Below are 8,941 nucleotides of genomic sequence, written 5' to 3' on the forward strand. Positions count from 1 at the left end.
CCCTCCAGGAACCTCTGTGTGTTCAGCTTTCTGGAAGCTCCACAAACCCTGTCCTCTTGGACCTTCATGGAAACTTCATTGGATAGCCATGATTGGCTACCACTTGGAATGTGATTGGACAAAAAGTGTATGATCTAACACTGACAGACTTAGGGACGCTCAGCAAGGCCTGCCGGTTCAGATTCGTCTTGGGGTCCCTGTGCAGCATTCCTTCTCCAGAGTATGGAACAGAACCCCTTCTGAATTGAGGGTATTATGACCTACAGGCAGACCAGGTAGGTTTGATAATTTCTTTATGGCCAGCTTCAAGACAGAAAGGCAAGAGAAGAGTCCTGGCTTGGGGCGAGAAAGAAGTAAGTGAACGGAGGGCAAAAGAAGGTGAGAGAGAGAGAGAGAGATTCTGTTTTTGGAGGCCCAAAGTGCCTCAACATAATAACAAGAGCTATGGGAGTTACGAGCCAGGAGCTTTGAATGTAAACCTATCTATTAATATATATAATATTAAACTCCCACTCTTGCCCTTCCACTGTGGAATGATGGAGCAGGAAACCTCTTGCCAAATGCCAGCCCCTCAATCTTGTACTTCCCAGCATCAGGGCTGTGGGCCAGTAGATTTGTCTCCATGATGAGTTACCCAGTCTGTGGTATTATATTACAAGCAGCACAAAATATACTTTTTTTTTTTTTTTAAGAGACGGGATCTCGCTATCTTGCCCAGGCTGGAGTGCAGTGGCTATTCATAGGCTCGATTCCACTACTGATCAGCACGGGAGTTTTGACCTGCTTCATTTCCGACCTGGGCCAGCTCACCCCTCCTTAGGCAACCTGGTGGTCCCCCGCTCCAGGGAGGTCACCATATTGATGTCGAACTTAGTATGGACACCCGATCGGCATGGCACTCTACAGCCCAGAACTCCTGGGCTCAATCGATCCTCCCACCTCAGCCTCCCGAGTAGCTGGGACTACAGGCACGCGCCACCGCACCTGGCAAAATATACTGTTAAACTTCCTTTTGTGAGTTGATTTTTCAGAGAGCAAAGGGGAAGTTTTCTGTTAGCCCCTACGCAAGTCTCTCTTGAAACCCTGATAATAGACTTGTTTACCTTGACACTAAGAAGGTTGGGAAAGCACCAAAATCCACATGTGATGTGCCCAGGCTGACTTCCAGGGTTTCATGTTATAAGACCTAAAGTTCTTATGAGATTGTCTAAAACAAAACAATGTAAGGAGGCCAACGGTGGTTCCACGTGGGCTAAATGTGTCTATAACGGGCTCCAGCTTGTTTTCCTTATCAAGGAGCAGAAAATCATCAAGGTGTTGAGAGTACAAGCACAGAGTCAGAAAGCTAAATTTAAAAAGCAAAGTTTTTTGAGTAATAAATCAAAAGGCTAAAAAATTTATCAAACTTGTTCTAGCATAGTGAGAGATAAATCAACAATACCCATTATTATTATTATTATTATTATTTTTGAGTAGGAGTCTCACTCTGTTGCCCAGGCTGTAGTGCTGTGGGATAATCTTGGCTCACTGCAAACTCTGCCTCCTGGGTTCAAGTGATTCTCGTGCCGCAGCCTCCTGAGTAGCTGAGACTACAGGTGCACACCACGTCTGGCTAATTCTTTTTTTTTTTTTTAGTAGTAACCAGGATGGTCTCCATCTCCTGACCTTGTGATCCACCCACCTTGGCCTCCCAAAGTGCTGGGATTACAGGCATGAACCACTGCACCTGGCCAATATCCATTATTCTTTATACTCTTCGGTAATTAAAAAAGATTTATCGGCTAGACACAGTGGCTCATCCCTGTAATCCTAACACTTTGGAAGGCCGAGGTGGGCGATCACCTGAGGTCAGGAGATCGGGACCAGCCTGGCCAACATGGCAAAAGTCTGTCTCTACTAAAAATACAAAAAAATTAGCTGGGAGTGTTGTTAGGCACCTGTGATCCCAGCTACTTAGAGAGGCTGAGGCAAGAGAATCACTTGAACCTGGACGGTGGAGGTTGCAGAGGGCCAAGATTGTGCCACTGCATTCCAGCCTGGGTGACAGAACAAGACTCTGTCTCAAGAAAAAAAAAAAGATTTCTCAAAAAAGTACTTATGGCTTGGCATGGTGGTTCACACCTGTAATCCCAATATTTTGGGAGGCCAAGGCTGGACGGTTGCTTGAACCCAGGAGTTTGAGACCTGCTTGGGCAACATAATGAGACCCCTTCTCTATTAAAAAAGAAAAGAAAAGAAAAGGCCTGGGCACAGTGGCTCACGCCTGTAATCCCAGCACTTTGGGAGGCTGAGGCAGCTGGATCACCTGAGGTCAGGAGTTCAAGATCAGCCTGGCCAACATGCTGAAATTCTGTCTCTGCTAAAAAATACAATAATTAGCTGGGCATGGTGTGGGCGCCTGTAATCCCAGCTACTCGGGAGGCTGAGGCAGGGAGAATTGCTTGAATCTGAGAGGTGGAGGTTGCAGTAAATTAAGATCACATTACTGTACTCCAGCCTGGGCAACAGAACTAGACTCCATCTCAAAAAATAAAGTATCTTCTAAATATTATATAACCTTTTATTATTTATAATGATCATATATTATGTCTGTATTTCAAAAATCATTTCTGAATATTTAAAAATTAATCCCAAATAGAACTAGAACGAAGATGCCTTCTTTCCAAGTAATCACCACGCTCAATCCTCAGTCTAGGTTTCTGTGAACTAATCGAGCAAATACTTAGAGCCATCTCCAGCTGCTCCAGTTTGAACATTGAACTCAGGATCTTTAGTCAAAGCCTTGTACTGGTAAAATTTGCTGAAGTCAGTGTTACATTGCATATTCCTTTAACACTTCAATGCATTCCCACAAGTTTCCCAGGTTCCTGTTAATACCAGCTTGCAAGATTTAGCAATTATTTTGGTATGTAAAGCCTTATCTACTTGGAACACATGTTTTAATTTCCCCCCCAGGGCCCTCGGGGAGTGCACTGGTTTATGGAGGCAGGCAGGGATGGTCTTTAGGAGAACAGGCATCCCCTTGCAAGGTTACGGCCCTGGGAGAGGTTTAAACAAGGGAAACCAGTTTCCTGAGACAGTTAGGGAGTTCTGTTTTCACTGGCACGGGAGGGTCAAAGGAACTTGGGGGTATAAGATTCCCAGCTTCGCCTGAGTCCATGCAAATATCCCCAACCCACATCTAAGAGTTTACTTCCTTCCCAATACCCTCATCTTAACATGAAAGATTTGATGAAGTTGTGTGTTGTGTTGTAATTCTATAATCTGCAAAATTAAATTTGGGGCTTTGTCTGCCAGGCAGTTGCAAGAGAGCCGTTTTTTTTTTTGTTTGTTTTTTGTTTTAGTTTTAGTTTATTGTAAATTAATGATTTATGGTTGTATATATGAACAGATCAGTTCTTTTATGGTTATTGCCGAACTTCTCTGGGCCTCTATTCTTTAAGAGTTCAATTCACTGTCATTTTCTTCTCCTCCTCCTCCTCCTTCTTCTTTTGACAGTATTTTGCTCTGTCACCAGGCTAGAGTGCAGTGGCATGATCATGGCTCAGTGCAACCTCAATCTCTCAGGCTCAAGCAATCCCCCCCACCTCAGTTTCCCAAGTAGCTGGGACTACAGGTGAACCGCCATGCCTGGCTAATATTTTAAATTTTTTGCAGAGATGGGGTCTTGCCATGTTGCCCAGGCTGGTCTTAAACTCATAGGCTCAAGCAATCTTCTTGCCTTGGCCTCCCAAAGTGCTAGGATTATAGGCATTAACCACAATGCTTGGCAACATTTTCTTATTCTTACTGAAATATTCTTCTATTCTCCAGTGCTACTAGAAGAAATCATCTTTTTTTTTTTTTTGAGACAGAGTCTCATTCTGTAGCCCAAGCTGGAGTGCAGTGGCACGATTTTGGCCCACTGCAACCTCTGCCTCCCGGGTTCAAGCGATTCTCCTGCCTCAGCATTCCGAGTAGCTAAGATTACAGGTGCTTGCCACCATGCCTGGCTAATTTTTGAATTTTTAGTAGAGGCAAGGTTTTGCCATTTTGACCAAGCTGGTCTCGCACCCCTGACCTCATAATCCACCCACCTCAGCCTCCTAAAGTGCCGGGTTACAGTCATGAGCCACTGCACCCAGCTGAAATCATCTTATCTTTGGCTATCTTTATTATCACATCAGGCAAGTTCTTGAATTCTCAAAACCTTGCCCTTTTCAAGCTCTTCATCCCAAACAACACAGCTCATATTTTCAGGAATCACAATGTCATCATCCCGTGCTGTAATGGTTAATTGTGTTGACTTCCCGAGGCTATAGTACCCAGTTTAATCAACCACTAATTTAGGTGTTGCTAGAAAAAAAATTGCTGGAGGAATTTTGTAGATAGGATAAGCATCTACAGTTGACTTTAAGTAAAGGTGATTTTCATACATTAATTATCTGGGTGGACTTAATTCAATCAGTTGAATGGCCCAAGAGCAAAATGGAAGTTTCTCTAAGGAAGGAGAAATTCTAACCTTGGGCTACAGTTTTAACTTTTGCCTGAGTTTCCAGACTAAGCACTTGCTCAAGGTTTCAGACTTGCTTAACCAGCCCCCGCAATTATGACAGGTAACAATTCCTTGTAATAAATTTATAAACTTACACACGCACGCACACACCACACACACACACACACACACACACACACACACACACACACACTACTGGTTCTTTTTCTGGTAGAATCCTGATTGGTATGCATGCCATGCTTTCAGAGATAGCTACATAATTCGCTTGGTGCATTGCAAAATGAAAATGTAAGGATTGGCTGGGCAAGGTGGCGCATGCCCGTAATCCCAGCACTTTGGGAGGCTGAGGCAAGTGGATCATCTGAGGTCAGGAGTTTGAGATCAGCCTGGACAACATAGTGAAACCCCATCTCTACTAAAAATACAAAAATTAGCTGGGCATGGTAGCATGTGCCTGTAGTTTCAGCTATTCAGGAGGCTGAGGCAGGAGAATCGCTTAAACTTGGGAGGCGGAGGTTGCAGTGAGCCAAGATAGCACCATTGCACTCCAGCCTGACTGACTGAGACTTCATCTAAAAAAAAAAAAGAAAGAAAGAAAGAAAAGAAAATTAAAAAAATAAAAAGAACAAACAGAAAAAAGAAAAGAAAAGAAAATGTAAGCACCTTGTATAAAAAGCAATTTTTCTTTTTCTTTTCTTTTTTTTTTGTTGAGACAGAGTCTCGTTCTGTCACCAGGCTGGAGTACAGTGGCATGATCTCGGCTCACTGCAACCTCTGCCTCTGAGTTCAAGCAATTCTCCTACCTCAGCCTCCTGAGTAGCTGGGACTACAGGCATGCACCACCATGCCCAGCTAATTTTTGTATTTTTAGTAGAGACAGGGTTTCATCATGTTGGCCAGGCTGGTCTCGAACCCCTGACCTTGTGATCCACCCACCTCAGCCTCCCAAAGTGCTGGGATTATAGGCATGAGCCACCATACCCGACCAGCATTTTTCTTTAAAAATATTTTATTACTTATAAAACAATCGGATAAGAAGTGATACCTGACAAAAATATAAATTTATTGCAAAAACATTTGGTGTCATAATTTTATAGAATAACAACAAATAATACTTTATTAATGTGATACCTTGATGTGATCATAAGATTTTTCTGGCTTGCTTTTCTTCAAATTCATTTATTAGGTCATCAAAATGTTTACTTTTAGCAACATCAGTTTCAATCAATGTAATTGAAAGCAACCTTAACTCCGGCAAATGCAAGAATGTGAATAATTTTTAATAATATTTATTTTATTTTATTTGTGAGATGGAGTCTCACTCTGTTGCCCAGGCTGGAGTACAGAGGCACAATCTTGGATCACTGCAATCTCCGCCTCCCGGTTCAAGCAATTCTCCTGCCTCAGCTTCCCGAGTAGCTGGGATTACAGGCACCTGCCTACGCCCAGCTAATTTTTGTATTTTTAGTAGACACAGGGTTTCCCTATGTTGGGCAGGTTAGTCTCGAACTCCTGACTTCAGGTGATCCACCAGCCTTGGCTTCCCAAAGTGCTGGGATTACAGGCATGAGCCACCTTGCCCAGCTGTATAATTTTTTTTTTTTTTTAAGACAGTTTTGCTCTTGTTACCCAGGCTGGAACGCAATGGTGCGATCTCGGCTCACTGCAACCTCCCCCTCCTGGGTTCAAGCAATTCTCCTGCCTCAGCCTTCCAAGTAGCTGGGACTACAGGTTAACGCCACCATGCCCAGCTAATTTTTGTATTTTTAGTAAAGACGGGGTTTCACCATGTTGACCAGGATGGTCTCGATTTCTTGACTTCGTGATCCACCTGCCTCGGCCTCCCAAAGTGCTGGGATTATAGGCATGAGCCACCGCGCCCAGCCTAACTGTATAATTTGTAATTGTAAGAATGATCTTTCTGCTGATACAGTGGTTACTGGAGCTATTAAGAGCATATTACAGACTATGGCCAGCTGCTGGGGAGGCTGAGGTAGGAGAATCTCTTGAACCCAGGAGGCAGAGGTTGCAGTAAGCCAGGATGGTGCCAGTGCACTCCAGCCAGGGCGACAGAGTGAGACTCTGTCATTAAAAAAAAAAAAGAGTATTTTACAAACTGTGACAACATTGGGATAAATTTCTAAGTTATTTTGAAGTACATATTTTAATTCATCTAGAGCTAATGATTTATATGGGATAATTCTTTTTTTCTTATTTTGAGATGGAGTTTCACTCTTGTTGTCCAGGCTGGAGTGCAATGGCATGATCTCGGCTCACTGCAACCTCCGCCTCCCGGGTTCAATCGATTCTCCTGCCTCAGCCTCCTGAGTAGTTAAAATTACAGGCATGTGCCACCACGCCCAGCTAATTTTGTATTTTTAATAGAGATGGGATTTCTCCATGTTGGTCATGCTGTTCTTGAAATCCCAACCACAGGTGATCCACCTCCCTCGGCCTCCCAAAGTGCTGGGATTACAGGTGTGAGCCACCTCACCTGGCCATAATTTCTCTTTTTAAAAAAAATAATTAATTTATTTATTTTTTGAGACAGAGTCTCACTCTGTTGCCCAGGGTGGAGTGCATTGGCACAATTATGGTTCACTGCAGCCTCAACTTCCTGTGGTCAAGTGATCCTCCCACCTCAGCCTCCTGCTTTGTTGGGACTAAAGGCAAGCACCAGCAAGCCTGGCTAATTTTTGTATTTTTTATAGAGACTAGATTTCACCATGCTGCCCAGGCTGGTCTCAAACTCCTGGGCTTATGAGATCCTCCTACTTTGGCCTCCCAAATTGCTGGGATTCTCCACGCCCCAACGAAGTAGCTTTCATCTAGATATCATAAAAATACTAAACTTGGCTGGGCTATGTTGGCCTGGCTGGTCAGGAGTTTGAGACCAGCCAGGCCAACATGGCGAAACCACATCTCTACTAAAAATACACAGAATAGCTGGGCATAGTGGCACATGCTTGTAATCCCAGCTACTCAGTCTGGAAAAAAAAAAAAAAAGACTGTGATTTTTTTTTTCTTTCTTTCTTTCTTTTTTTTTTTTTTTTTAAGTAGAGACAGGGTCTGGCTATGTTGTGTAGACCAATCTCAACCTCCTGGGCTCAAGTGATTCTCTCACCTCGGCCTCCCAAAGTGCTGGGATTACAAGCATGAGCCACTGCACCCGGGATTCTTGTATAGGTGGATTAGTGCTTGTAGGAGGCAGAATAATGGACCCTCAAAGATATCAATGTCCTAATCTTCAAAACCTGTAAATGTTGTGTTACACAGCTAAGGAGGATTTAGATTGCAGATGGAACTAAGAATGCTAATCAGCTGACTTTAGAGAGATTATTCTAGATTATCTGGGGAGGCCCAGTATAATCACATAGGTCCTTAAAGGTGGAACAGGGGCCGGGCGCGGTGGCTCACACCTGTAATCGCAGCCCTTTGGGAGCCGAGGCAGGCAGATTGCTTGAGCTCATGAGTTTGAGACCAGTATGGGCAACATGGTGAGACCCCATCGCTACAAAAAAAATACAAAAATTAGCCAGGTGTAGTGGTGCACTCCTGTAGTCCGCTACTCCGGAGGCTGAAGTGGAAGGATCCACCTAAGCCCGGTAGATGGAGTCTACAGTGAGCTGAGATGGAGCTACTGCACTCCAGCCGGGGTGACAGTGAAACCCTGTCTCAAAATGAATAAATAAATGTATTAAACATATTTATTTTATATTCTGTCTAAAATTCTAGTATCTGAAGTTTTTGAAACTGCTTCTAACTCATAGTATTTTATTTCCTTGTGTGCTTTTTGATTTTTTTTCTTTTTTTTTTTTTTGAGATGGAGTTTCACTCTTGTTGCTCAAGCTGGAGTGCAGTGGTACCATCTCAGCTCACTGCAACCTCCACCTCCTGGGTTCAAGCGATTCTCCTGCTTTAGCCTCCTGAGTAGCTGGGATTATAGGCCTGCACTACTAGGCCTGGCGAATTTTTTTAGTATTTTTAGTAGAGACTGGGTTTCACCATGTTGGCAGGCTAGTCTTCAACTCCTGACCTCAGGGGTCCACCTGACTTGGCCTTCCAAAGTGCTGTGATTACAGGCATGAGCCACTGCGCCCCAGCTGTTCTTTGACTTTTGACTAAAAGTGTATGGTTTTTTGACTTTTGGCTAAAAGTTTTGGTTCATTGGAATTGTTTGAGGTCTAGATTGAAGGGTGTTCTTCCAGAGAGGATTTTCTTTTCCTTATACTGTCTGTCTAGGGCACTACCAACCTAAGACCAACTTAATTTTCATCATAAAGTGTTTGGGACCACACAGACACTAAGAACTGTGGGGAATCTGAGATTCTACTCTGCCACGGTTAGCCTGCCACGTTGCTTGGATGTTGGCAGAAAACATGCTATTCTTTGGTCAGAGACAAAAGACAGTTTATTACTCAAAGCAATAGCAGTAGTCAGAGTGTC

The sequence above is a fragment of the Sapajus apella genome, unplaced genomic scaffold (assembly GCF_009761245.1).
Source record: "Sapajus apella isolate SASKATOON/1434 unplaced genomic scaffold, GSC_monkey_1.0 scaffold6, whole genome shotgun sequence".
Classification (NCBI taxonomy): domain Eukaryota; kingdom Metazoa; phylum Chordata; class Mammalia; order Primates; family Cebidae; genus Sapajus; species Sapajus apella.